The 14,209-nt window shown below is 41.3% G+C and overlaps 1 protein-coding gene across 10 annotated transcripts in view; it reads left to right on the forward strand.

The window, feature by feature from the left end:
- LOC308594918 (uncharacterized protein) overlaps nucleotides 1-14,209 on the forward strand; it is a 151,682-nt gene that overhangs the window by 33,650 nt on the left and 103,823 nt on the right. The window contains exon 3 of one of the 10 annotated variants that reach the window (XR_014011664.1): nucleotides 7,825-7,891. The exons of the other annotated variants lie outside the window; for them this stretch is intronic. The gene's annotated coding sequence lies outside the window, so the exon portion shown is untranslated. Of the gene's footprint in view, nucleotides 1-7,824; nucleotides 7,892-14,209 lie in introns of those variants that run through there. 10 annotated transcript variants of the gene reach the window in all.

Genomic DNA, 14,209 nt, shown 5'->3' on the forward strand with positions numbered 1-14,209 from the left:
ATCCTTCTTTGGTGTCACTTCTATAAGGTGTTGTAAGTCTTCATAGAATTGGTCAATTTCAGTTTCTTCAGCACCAGTGGTTGGTGCATACACTTGGATTACTGTGATGTTAAAAGGTCTGCCTTGGATTCGTATCGAGATCATTCTATCATTTTTGAGATTGCATCCCAGTACAGCTTTCGCCACTCTTTTGTTGACTATGAGGGCCACTCCATTTCTTTTACAGGTTTCTTGCCCACAGTAGTAGATGTGATGGTCATCCGAACTGAATTCACCCATTCCCGTCCATTTTAGTTCACTGATGCCCAGGATGTCAATATTTATTCTTGCCATCTCATTTTTGACCACCTCCAACTTACCCAGGTTCATGGTTCTTACATTCCAGGTTCCTATGCAATATTTTTCTTTACAGCATTGGACTTTCCTTTCGCTTCCAGGCATATCCGCAACTGAGCGTCCTTTCGGCTTTGGCCCAGCCGCTTCATCAGCTCTGGATCTACTTGTACTTGCCCTCCGCTCTTCCCCAGTAGCATGTTGGACGCCTTCCGACCTGAGGGGCTCATCTTCCAGCGTCATAACTTTTATATGCCTGTTGTATTTGTCCATGTTGTTTTCTTGGCAAGGATACTGGAGTGGTTTGCCGGTTCCTCCTCCAGGTGGATCACGTTTGGTCCAAACTCTCCACTATGACCTGTTCATCTTGTGTGCCCTGCTTGGCGTAGTTCATAGCTTCTCTGAGTTCTTCAAGCCCCTTCGCCACGGCAAGGCAGTGATCCATGAAGGGGAATTTTGAGAAGTAGTTTCTAGTAAATAACTTTACAATTGTTATTATACAGCCTATTACGTTTACGTGTTTTTTCAAGTGTTTCTAAATGTTTCAGAAATTAAAGATTTCCCAAGAAGTCATTTATTAAGGCCCCTAGTGTGTGTGTGCATTTTTAAACTCAGTGAAGTTTGGCTTTTAAAAGTGTGCAGTGTTAATATTAAGATATAACAATTTAAATAAATAATATTAAGATATAACAAACTATTACATCCATTTACAGTTTTCCTTTGGACCCCCCAGGCATGTGGGTCTCCAATCAGAGGATTACTGAGAAACCTCAGATATATAACAAAGTCTATGTTCTAGTAAATATTTGTAAAGCAAAAGCCTGGGAAGAACCCACAGTATATTTTACTGCTGATAATTTAATAAATCTGTGGCATGTCTGAAATTTGTATTGTAAATGTTGGAATGTGTGAAATGATGTTGCATTTAGAAGTTAGCTGGCAAAGATGAGGTGTGTGAATGATGTCTGTAATTCCAATATGTATAACTTAAATCTATATATTGAGAATGATTGTCTTCGTCTCTCTGAAGGGTGCAGTGGAAATACCTAATGGAACAAATAGGTGAAATATACTCCAAGTCCTAGGTCTCTACAAAAAAGAGCTGGGACACTCAGAATTCTAGCTTGAAATCAGGGGTTGCACAATTACATCATAATCAGCCACATGCGGCTTGTGAACCGGGATATTGCTGGCTCCTTTGTTAAAATATCTTACGAAGAGAACTCCTCAAAAGGAAGGAGCAGAAGAAAATAATTTTACACAATTTGGCAATATCAGAGCAAAGAGAAACTTTAAACTTTAAAAACATGCATTTTAACTGACACTGTACTAACAAAGCTATTCATGGAATAAGCCAGAAAAGGCATGATCCCACCCATCTCCACGCATTTCTATAGTTCAGCTGCTGCTTGTTTTAATGGGCAGTAACCAGAACAGAGCTCAGTGGCACCCAAGGCTTCATGTATCTGAAATTCTTGCTATTATAGACAACAGACAGTTGTGTAAACAGCTGATTACATTCGCGGAATGTTTGCTCCCTGTGTTTAACGGATGGCATACTCTCAGTCACAGTAGTTTGTTTGCCCTGAAATTAAGCAATAATGATTGAGATGCAGAGCATTTCCTGGGGATTAATGACCAGTTGGGAGTAGTACTTGGCCTGAAGTGTAGCCTTTGGCCATTAACCCCAGCTGGCCATTAAATCTAAAGGAAATGCCATGTCTTAAGCTCTTGCTTGTTATAACACAAGCATATAGAGGACGCGCACACACACGGGCGCACACAAACACATCTGCAGGTATTTGTTTGCTATCAGTGGTTATGTTTCATATGGAGGTTTACCTGCCACTGCTGTCTCAGCATAATGCAAAAGGAATGAAAGAACAGACATTGGATTGCAACAAGTGAGGGATTTGCCTCTGTAAAAAGCCCTTCTCACAGGTTGGGATCCCTGGTTCTCACTAACCCCTCATATCCAAAAACAGTTTCTAAATTTTGGGGAACCCTCTGGACTCGGTTGAGATACAGTGCCTGAGACTTCAATCAGTAACAAGTATCAGCAAAAATCAGATGCCCTGACTGAGGATCATCTATTCCAACCCCCTGAAGTGCAGGAATATACAGTACAGCTGTCTCCTACGGGAATCAAACCTACAACATTGGTATTATCAGACCACACTCTAACCAGCTAAGCTACCCAGGCTCTGCACAAGAGCATGCGCTTTCTGTTAAGGCAAGACCACTGGGCTTAACAATAAAATCTACCCAGTGTACTTTTCAGTGCCAAATTTATATAGAGGCAGAATTACCACCTAGCCCTTATAATATATGGTTTTCTTTCTGAAAACAATAAGCACCTGGGACAGAAAAAGATTCCACAAAGATTTATTGGGATTCCCCCCCCCTGCCCCCACCACCAATGGTGTGCTTCATTGTCTCAGCGACCGTTAATGTATTGGGGTAAAAATTGTCCTATGTAGATTTTCAAGCAAAAGGGAAAGTAGATAATTGCCCTTCTTCAGACACAACACAAGCAGAGTGTTAAGTGTAGGCTGTAAAGAGGTGAATCTGACACTCAGCTCAAGGATGTTAACTGAGGACCCGAAGCAAGTTGTTTTCTCTCAGCCTCAGTTGTGCATCTCTAAAGTGGGAACAAGAATGTCTTACCTCACCAGGTTGTGGGTATAAATAAGCAATGGAGATGTTATCACCCCATACTTAAGGACAGGCTATAAATCTAAAAATAAATTGGTATCATAGACCTTCAGAGCTGGCAGAACAGCTTTTGTCTTTTAGCTTTATTCATTTGCTTTGGTGCAATGTAAAACTATGTTTGACACTGATGTGATTTAAGTATGACTCTCTTGTAGTAAATGTATACTTTTAAATAAATATCTTTAAGTACCTTGCATCATGCAATGTCTGGGCTTGGAAATTTAAAGTCAGTAATGGCAACACACCAAAATTTGATGTAGTTGTGGCTTTTGCTACAGTTAAATCCTTTTGGTTTCCTTTATCACTGAGGCTGCAATCCCAGCCCCACTTATCAGGGAGTACATCTGACTGAATTCAACGGGACTTACTTCTGAGTAGCCGTGGTTATAATTTTGCTTTGATATGCTAATTTATATGTGTGGGTGCGTTTTTAGAAATCCGTATAATTTATGGGTGAGGAACCCATGGCTCTCCATATATTTTTCGACTGCAACTTACACCATCCTTGGCTATGGGCTATGCTGGCTGGGGTTGATGGGAATTGGAGTCCCACAACATCTGGCTGGCCACGGGTTCCCTACCCCTGCTTTGGTTAAGTAGTTATACAGTTACGCTCATCATAGTAGGGAAGACTGTGACCAGATGACCTGTATGCCTGCTCAGTCTGCTGTTGTGGTGCTAACGTTAGATGGGTAACTTCAAGAGGGGGAAGGGAAGAGTGGGGGGGAGGAACAAATTCAGGTACTAGTTCTTAAAATTCTTAAAATTACTTAAGAGTTTAAATCTTAAAATTACTTTAATATTTAAACTCTTAAAGGTGGCCTCTAAATATTGTAAGTAAGTAAACCAAATAAATGATGGAAACAGTTCGGGGAGAAAGGAGCCAAATGGAAATACCTTTTCAACAGAGCCAGTAGAAATGGAATAGCCCTGCTTTCCATCTTCATCTGCTGCAGCCTGATGGAATACAATTCCATAATTAATTTTTGAAATGCTAGAAATTAAATGAGCATTCAGGTGCAGATCCCACACAACTGGGGGAATCCTCTCCTAGTTCAGATTCCCTCTCTGGATAAGCCAATCACTATCTCCCAAGCCAATCCACCTCTCAGGATTATTGTGAGGATAAAAGGTGTGGAATCATATACAAGGACAACCTCCTTGGAGGGGTAGGATAAAATAATGTAAGAAATACAGTGGTACCTTGGGTTACATACGCATCAGGTTACAGACACTTCAGGTTACAGACTAACCCAGAAATAGTACCTCGGGTTAAGAACTTTGCTTTAGGATGAGAACAGAAATTGTGCTCTGGTGGCGTGGCAGCAGCAGGAGGCCCCATTAGCTAAAGTGGTGCTTCAGGTTAAGAACAGACCTCTGGAACGAATTAAGTATTTAACCAGAGGTACCACTGTAGTTGTTATAATGTGGCCAGAAGAAACCATTGGTGGCCATATACAGAACTGATCCTGCAACCACATCCCATAGTGTGGTTAATTGTCTGCTTGTGTTCCTGCACATGCTTTTTTCATTAGGATAGATGGGGTTGGGGTTCTGTGTAGCTCTTGTGTAGATCCGTATTGTGAAGAAAGTAATGATGTACTTGCAGCGAAGAGGGCCTTCACCGCTCAGCTGATGATACTAAACAGCAACTCAGGAGTGGTGTGGGCTTGCTAATATTCTAGTTGCCTACATCAGCCTTCACCAACCTGGTGCCTCCAAATGTTTTGGACTACAACTCCCATCAGCCCCAGTAAGCACTGCGGACACCAGGTTGGCAAAGACTGGCTTACATATTGATGGTGGCAGAGAGGGTTTGCTGGGAAGTGCAGATGCTTTCATGGTGTGCCTACACAGTCAGCCTGGGAGACCAACCTGAGTTTGAATTGTCATGAAGCAGCCCCCTGCCTTTGATGGCTGCTCTGTGACAGTAACTCAGCTGTGCAGCCTGCATGCCCATTTTCATGTATTGCCAACTCAGGGTATGGCTCATGCAAAATCCAAGCCAATCCGTTCTCCATCACTCTGGCAGTTTCTTTTTTAACTATATGGCTGTGAGACCATTTCTCTTAGAATACAGGTGTAGCAGAGCTAAATGGGTTGTAGCCACCAACAAGAGATATTTTAACCTCATAATTCTGTGCATGTCTACTTGGTTAAATGCATATTGGGTTCAATGGAACTTATTCCCAGGTAAGAATATCTAGGACTGCAGCTTTAATTCTTCTGAATGCCTTGTCTTAAGTTGAAGACCTGAGTTCCAACACTTGCATTGTTTTAAAGAACTCATTTGTCTAATGAAAAGTTCACCTGTCCTGCAGGCCACAATCAACAAACAAAAGAGTTAAGTCTGCTGAAATGAATGTCTGTGTTGGATTCTGGCCATGAGTTTATTCGCTGGAAAGTAGATACTATGGCGTGCCAAGAGGAAGAAGCATTGCAGGCAGCATCAGTGCGAAGCTTGCAAAGGCTCACTTTGTTTTCAGTATGAACTGGCTCATGGAATATCAGCAGTGGCATTCTGTGCCTCTTGTTTACTTGTGGAAAGGTCAAAGATATACCTTGCACAGATACCATATATGGCTAGAGGGCCATTAGTTCGTGGGCATATTTCCCCCTCCCTGTAGCTTTTGTGTTTGTGTAAAACATCAAAGCACTAAAATATGCATCCTCATTGAGTTCATTGACGTTGATACACAGGGTGGTCTGTAAATACTTTAAAGCTTTGCGCATTGTATAAAGTTACAAGGGTGCTCTCTCTGGCATCACTTGCATTTGGATGTAAGTCCCTTTTATTTGAAATGAAGTCAGCATTTTCTGAAAATAGATAAGGCATTTATTCCACAGGGAATAGGAGGGTTTTTTTGGGAGCAAATTTAAAAGGAATTCCTTAGGTTGGTTCAGCTCTATAGAAAGTGATGTGAACTGCATACAGTATGCAAATTAAATGCTTTCTTTCCTCTCTCTCTCTCTCTCTCTCTCTCTCTCTCTCTCTCTCTCTCTCTCTCCAAACAACAGTAATCTAGGACACTCTGTTTTATAGCCTAGTCTCATGAGCCAAAGCTGTCACAAAGAAGGAAGGAAGGCGAGAGGGTGTGGCGGGGGAAGGCTCAGGGGGATTTGCTCACGCCCCATTCTGTGAGCTTTTTGGAACAGGACACAGTCCCAGCCGGTTCTGCATGCTGAAATGTAAAGTGTTGTTGTTTTGAAAAGAGCAACAGTTGGCCAAAAGCTATTTCCAATTGGGTTCTTCACACCTTACATTCAACAACTGCAATATCTGTGCACACAAATAGTTGACTGTATACTCATACAGTTATTTCATGTAACATTCAATGAATGTCTATTCGGTGTATCTGTGTCGTTGAGCTGTACACATCAAGTGCATACTCTCTCACACAAACACTTGTACATATGTAGAGACAGCTTGTGCCCACTTACATTGTAACATGTGAAAAGGCCCAATGTTCCATTTATTTAGGTCAGTAGTGGCTAACCATTTTTGCAAAAATACTACAAGTCAAATTCAAAGCACTTCTCTTGTGCTTAGGAGAAACCCTGGTCCCTTGGGATGGTTTTGCCTCTGTTGTTTAGTCGTTTAGTCAGTTCTGACTCTTCGTGACCCCATGGACCAGAGCATGCCAAGCACTCCTGTCTTCCACCGCCTCCCACAGTTTGGTCAAACTCATGCTGGTAGCTTCGAGAACATTGTCCAACCATCTCGTCCTCTGTCGTCCCCTTCGCCTTGTGCCCTCAATCCTTCCCAACATCAGGGTCTTTTCCAGGGAGTCTTCTCTTCTCATGAGGTGGCCAAAGTATTGGAGTCTCAGCTTCAGGATCTGTCCTTCCAGTGAGCACTCAGGGCTGATTTCCTTCAGAATGGATAGGTTTGATCTTCTTGCAGTCCATGGGACTCTCAAGAGTTTCCTCCAGCACCATAATTCAAAAGCATCAAGTCTCTAGTCTAGAGGATTAGATAAATTCATGGAGGATAAGGCTGTCAGTGGCTGCTAGACAAAGTGGACATTCTCTGCCTCCACAGTTGGAAGCAGTATGCTTCCGAATACCAGTTGCTGGAAGCTGTAGATGTTGCACTCAAGTCTTGCTTGCATGCTTCCCATGGGCATTTAGTTGATCATGGTGAGAACAGGAAACTGAACTAAATGGCCTGATTCAGCAGGGCTATTAATATCTTCTTATGACAGGGAACCTTCTGATTTTGTTGGATAGCAACTCTCAGCATCCCTGGCCATTGGCCATATTGGTCAGGGCTGATAGGCATTGGGGTGCAGCAACATCTGGAGGCCACACATTTTCCAACCACGCTGTAATCTAAGGAACCTGCACCAGCACTGGAAGGAAAGGTAGACATGTAGATCTAGCTGTGATTTACACAGGCTACTTGCCCTCTGGCTCCTACATAAACATGATGTAGCCTTGTGTATCTGTGCCACATGCTGGCTTGTGTTTTGCACATATGAGAGTCATTTCTTGATATATATTCACTGGAGCAATGTAACATGTAATTCTGAGCTGATAACTCACAGATCTCAGGTGTGGCACTTCCAGTGGTTCAGGTGCATGGTTCAAGCCATCCAAGAACACAGCATGTATAGTACTGAACCACCTGAACCACCCCCACAATAAACTGTCATTTACATGCCCGATGAGAGTGGGATTATTATTTTTTTAAAAAATCTCAAGTAAATATTATTTATTATTATTAAATAGATAAGCATTTAAGTAACAGGAACTCCTTTTTCTTTTTTGATTCAGCAAATATTTGACTGCCTTGAACTATTTTCCCACAAGAAAGAGATGAGTGCAAATTTGGGAAAGGGAGGACTATCCATTTCTCATTATTTTAATAAATTTGATTTGTTTAAAAATGACATCAATTTCTTCGTGGGATAAGATTATAATTGCATTTCAAAGTAGTTCTCTTGAAACATTCTAGAACAGATTATGTTCTTAAAAACTCAGTTCTTTACTTTACAGTGTTTTAACACCATTAAACCTGTGTTTGAAGTTACTAGGATTTGTTAAAAATTTGATAATGCCTAAGCAGATAAGAGATTATATGCTTTATGTATATATTTGAAGGGTTTATTCCAGCTCGGGCACTGTGCATTAATTGGCCACCTACAGTGAGCAATGTTTAATATTTGGAACTTTTTTTTCCATGCTGGAATCTAGGCAGAAGACTCTGTAAGTATTACTTTAACTAAATTTGCTAACTTTCTGAAAAACATTTAAACACTGGTGTGCTACTAGTGTGTGTCATATTACATTAATCTCACTTCTAAAGACAGATTGTATACATCTGTAATAAATACCCCTTCAGGGGATCACATGGAGATTAACTGAGAGAAATTTGCACTAAGCAATATAGAATACCTCAGTAAACATTGGGGGGGTGGGGACTTGCCTCAAGAGAACAGGTTAACAGTACCTTAGCTCATGATTGTAGAATGTTAAACTATCCAGTGGAAAGTTGTAACCATTTCAAATAGCTACCTGGTGTTTCACAATGTGATGAGCATAATAATATATATTTATGCCATTTTGATGGGACAGAAATAATTCAAGGCATGAGTTCTTCAAAGCCACTATACCATATGAGAGAACCTAGACAGGATATTTGCTTTACTGGGAGAGGCTTTATTAAAACAATCTTTAAGCCACACATGGGCAGACATGGTCCTTGGGGGGGGGGGAGTCTTCATCATGGCCTGCATGGGTTTCCAAGCTGCCTCACTCTGACTTGCCCCTCCCAAATTTTGCTGTGACTCACCCAGGGCTGGCCTTACTATTAGGCACATTAAAGCAGCTGCCTCAGGAGGCAGACATTAGGAGGCAGGGAATGGTATTGAGATGCTTGAGGTGAGAAGTGCATGTGTACCGCGTGCCTTCCCTGTGCCACTGTTACCTTCAGGGGCAGTGAACAATGCTTTCCTGGTGCCAGTGCTGAAGTAAGATTCAGCTGCCAGTCTCGTCAGCTTCTGTACATAGAATGGGAGCCACCATCTTGTCCTTTGCCTCATTCAGCAAAATACATCGAGTGGCCAACCTAGATTTCCATTCACAGATGGCTCCCCACCCCCAGTTTCTGACTTCTGAGGGGAATGAGAAATAAGGAAGCATTTTCTTCCCCAACCACCTCCTAGCACTTTGGGACCACTTACTTGTAGTTTCACTAACAAAAGATATGCCCCAAAACTTTTTTACTGACCATTAAGGCAGTCTCCAGCAGAATGTCTGGCTCCATTTACTCTCGCTGTCCAAACCGCTGGTCTTACAATGATATATTATGTAATGACCATAGACTAATGCAGGGTTGTCTTAAAACAGTAGCCTTCAAGGTAGCAGCTGCTTTGCAACAATAGGGATAATGTGGCTCTGACCTTCTTAACTAATGTTTTTGAATCAACACTGTGTAAAGTATTTTATTGCCATTATAACACAAACGAAACAGAAACATCTATATATTGAAATCAGCTGTTCCAATATGCTCTATGTGACCATTTCTGCAAAACAGTCCAAGGTTTTTGCTGAAAATGAGCTGTCCATAAAATACTAGTCCTATGTATATTTACTCAGAAGTAGGCCCCACTAAATTCTATACTACTTACTTCCAAGTAAGTGCATAATCGGTTTGCAGCCTTGCTCATTAGTTGTATCCAATGGATACTTGAACTGTTGATTGAGCTCCAGCCAAACCACCAGTTTAATTTACAAGAGGAAGCATGGAGTGTTTCCTATCTGTTTCAAATGCCAGTTTTGCAAGTCCTTTTAATGGGAATCAAATAAAAACAGCTCACATGATTTCGGCTTAATGTTGTAGCTGTTTCTGGAATGCTGCTATCATATCCTACTTTTATGCTCCCAGGTGAAATAGTCTAAGTGATTAGAAACACACACATCAAAACATTTTCAGTGCAAATCTGACTAAAACATTAACGGGATGTATGCTACTAATTTGTATTCAGCGTAGACCCATTGAAATGAATGGCCATGACTAATTTAGGCTCATTAATTTCAGTGGATCAACTCTGAGTAAAAGTAAGTTGAATCTATAGTGGTACCTCGGGTTACATACACTTCAGGTTACATTCGCTTCAGGTTACAGACTCAGCTAACCCAGAAATAGTACCTCGGGTTAAAAACTTTGCTTCAGGATGAGAACAGAAATCGTGCTCCGGCAGCGCGGCGGCAGCGGGAGGCCCCATTAGCTAAAGTGGTGCTTCAGGTTAAGAACAGTTTCAAGTTAAGAACGGACCTCTGGAACAAATTAAGTACTTAACCTGAGGTACCACTGTATTGAGTTCAATTGCTGACATTAGTTTGAGACTGACAACACCATGATTATATCATTTGGAATTAAACCATTCTGACTGCATCATAGTGTACCACAGGTAAAGAAGATAGTTGTTGTGTTAGGTGCATTCATTTCTTATTAAAAGTAAGAAAAATGGAAAAAGGCAAAGAAAGAAAAAAGCATGTAATTCAGATTGCCTTTGATAGATTCTCCTCCTATCCTGCAGTTATGATAAAATGTTCTCCTTTTCTTGTTATCATCTCACTCTTTTGGCATTTGCTAATAGAATTCTTTCTCCTTTCTTATTTTCCTCTTAATAACCATATATGTCTTTGCTCAAACACATCAGCTTTTGACCCTCCTTGTTTATCCAGATTCACTAGGCTAGCTTAGTCTGTCTTTTCCTGTCCAACAAGCTCTCTCCAATTCCTTCTTTGCAGCACCTTTCTCCTAGATCACCAAAAAGCTCCCCCACTAACAGAAAAGCTGTTCTGGGGAATTTCAGCTTCACCCCAATCCCTGCTCCATTTCTGTTTCTTAGAACACATTAAGTATAGCTTATTAAATGTGTAGCAAAAAAGAAAAAAGAAAGTTATGATTCTGGAACATGAACTCCTGCTAAAATCTCTTAAGGCTATATCTGCAGTTTTATGCTCTTGCACCCTTCTTTAGTTACCGTACCTCAAAATGTGGTTAAGCTAGGCCTTCTATATTTGAGGTCCCTCCTGTTCATTTTTCCAGCAGGGACCTTGATTTCTGCTTCAAAGTCTGGCCCTGACAGCACCACTGTAGCTATGTGCATCTTTCATGCTGAGACCAAAGACAATGTTCAGTTATCCTTTATCATGCCAGTGTTGCAAACGGTTACAGGGAAATCATTGCCAAGGGGTTAGTGGTTCCAAACTTAATGGAATAGATTGTTTGTGTGCGTATCTTTATCTATATATCTTTATCTATATATAGAGAGGACTGACTTGTATAAAAAATAATAATAGAATAAAGTGGAAGCCACTGCAACGTCAAGCGTTATGTGGACACAATCCTTGTTACTTTAACGTAAGATATAAATCCAGAGATTTCTCATGCCATCATTTTGTAAATAATTACAGTTCTGCTGAATCTGTTGTATAAAGTTTACATGGGAGGTTCACTGCACCCTCGCTCTTGTTTAGAACATTCGGAACCACCAGAGAAATGTTGACATATGGCTGCACTGTTTTAGTGCACAAGACATCTACTACATGGGAACATAATAAACAGGAGCATAAAGACAGGTTTGTGCAAGCAGTTTGGATTGACCTTTCTGGCAGATGAAATCCATCTTGAATCCATGGTGCTGATTTGGACAGAGATGTAAACTTATCCTTGTTACTACAACTACTAGTTCTACAAATATACCCACACGTCCCCAAAAGTACACCACTCTCAGCAAAGTGATTTCAAGCAAGTCATACCTCAGTCGCATCACGTTAATGTAATACTCTCAAAATTGCTAAATGACTAAGACAGATTCTATTGCCAGTGCTTTTTTTCCTTAAAAAAATATTTAGGGGTACTCTCATTTTCCTACCCATATTGAAATACTGCCCCTCAATGAGGCCAAACTTAAATTCACAAAATGTTTAGGGGTATGCGTCCCCCCCTGCGTCCCCCCAGGAAAAAGCACTGTCTATTGCTATTTATGTGATCTTTAAGCCTCAAAGTTTAAGGTTAGGCACGATTCATTTACACTGAGAAGGTGCTACAGATGTTTATTTCATGACTTGTTTACCTTATTTTAGGTGGACAATAATCAATTTAGAAACTGGTGGGTTGTTGCCTAAATCTCTAACTCAAACCTACATTCCTAACTTAACGGAGGGGGAACCTATCACAAAATTCTGAATATCTGAAAGAGCAGATGCTACAACTTTGAAAAAATTAATGTGAAAGACCCTTAGAAACTGAGGTTTTTAGGATGCAACCTAATCTGAATTAAGATTAGCTCACCCAGCATATTTTTTGCTCATATGTGCCTTCACAACTACCTTGTAGTTTGCCTGTACACAGTCTAAGAACATAGATATTTCTCAGGTCCTAGATGTTCTATGCATTTTTATTTTTTCATTCATTCATTCATTTATTCATTCATAAATAATATTTATATTGCCTTTTGCCATATTTATGCAAGGCAGCTCATATAGCCACTTTGCCACCTGAATGCCTTAAAAACAAGCTTTTTAAAAAAATTTAAACCCTAAGTAATTACATATAGTTGAACATCAAATTATAAAATAGTGCATATAACACAGTAGCAATTGGTGTGCTGAGATGGAGTAAGCCTCCCATCATCAGTGTCACTGCAGCTTAGTTGGATGTGTCCGGGGTGGGGAAGGGCAGTAGCAGGATTGGGGTTGTGCAGACCCACCAGCAGAAATGCCAGGTAACCTCTGCCAGGGCATCTACTCAGCCCCAACCTTGCTACCATCCTGCACCAGCTTGGTCTAGATAAGCTGCAGTAGTGCTGGGGACAGAAGGGCATCTCCATGGCCATGCTCCACCACACTAGACACTACTTAAGGTAAAGGGTAAAGGGACCCCTGACCATTAGGTCCAGACGTGGCCGACTCTAGGGTTGCGGCGCTCATCTCACTTTACTGGCCGAGGGAGCCGGTGTACAGCTTCTGGGTCATGAGGCCAGCACGACTAAGCCATTTCTGGTGAACCAGAGCAGCGCACGGAAACACTGTTTTCCTTCCCAATGGAGCAGTACCTATTTATCTACTTGCACTTTGACGTGCTTTTGAATTGCTAGGTTGGCAGGAGCAGGGACCAAGCAACAGGAGCTCACCCCGTCACGGGGAATCGAACTGCCGACCTACTGATCGGCAAGTCCTAGGCTCCGTGGTTTAACCAACAGCGCCACCCACATCCCTAGACACTACTTATATAGCACCAATAAAATAATCCCAATGACCAAAGACAATCACAGCAGCATGAAAATACTAGCACCAACAAAAAAACCAGAAAATCACCATCGATCAAGTAAATGCCTAGGAAAACAGAATGGTTTTTACTTTGTGCCTGAAGGATCATGATGCTGGTGTGTGAAATGGACATCTCTGGAGAGGTGCCACTACAGAGAAAGCCCTATCTCTACTTGCCACCTGGGTAATCTTTGAAGGTGGGGGTACTGGGTGAAGGGCCTCTGATGTCCTAGCACCAACATAGCCAACATAGTGCCTTCCAGATATTGTGCGCTGCCACTTCCATCAGCCCTAGGCTGAATGACCAATGGTCATTGCTGGTGGGAGTTGTAATCCGGAATATTTGGAGGGTGCCATGTTGGCTGTCCCTGCCGAATGAATGGGCAGATTCTTAAAGGAGAAGAGCCGGGCCTTTTAAGACTCTATGGGTCAAAGCAAGCACATTGAACTGCACCTGAAAGCATACTGGAAGCCAACACAGATATTTCAACACAGGTGAGATTTGTTCATTGTGGTAGATTCCTTTTAATGACTGCATCAAAGTATAGATAACTGGCTTGAGAATGTTTAATAAATTTCCCACTAACAAATATGGACAAAAAGTGTCCAAAAATGTTAAGAAGCTGGGTTCAGGGCAGAGGGGAGAGAACAAAACTATGTACAGTACGTTAACAGTGCTATATAAATAATGAATGGCTTAGTACTACAACATTTATCCAACAATTTCTGCTTCTTAGAATTGAGATTTCATACATTCAGTAGCATAATTTTTCCCTAGTTTGGTAAAGACCAGTTAAATAAGGGTGCTATGTTTTGGTATGTCTACAAGCACAGGGGTGTCTTTTGTAAAGTTTGCACATATTTCTTCTACCTGAAT

Source organism: Podarcis bocagei, assembly GCF_964188305.1.
Source record: "Podarcis bocagei genome assembly, chromosome: 9".
Lineage (NCBI taxonomy): Eukaryota > Metazoa > Chordata > Lepidosauria > Squamata > Lacertidae > Podarcis > Podarcis bocagei.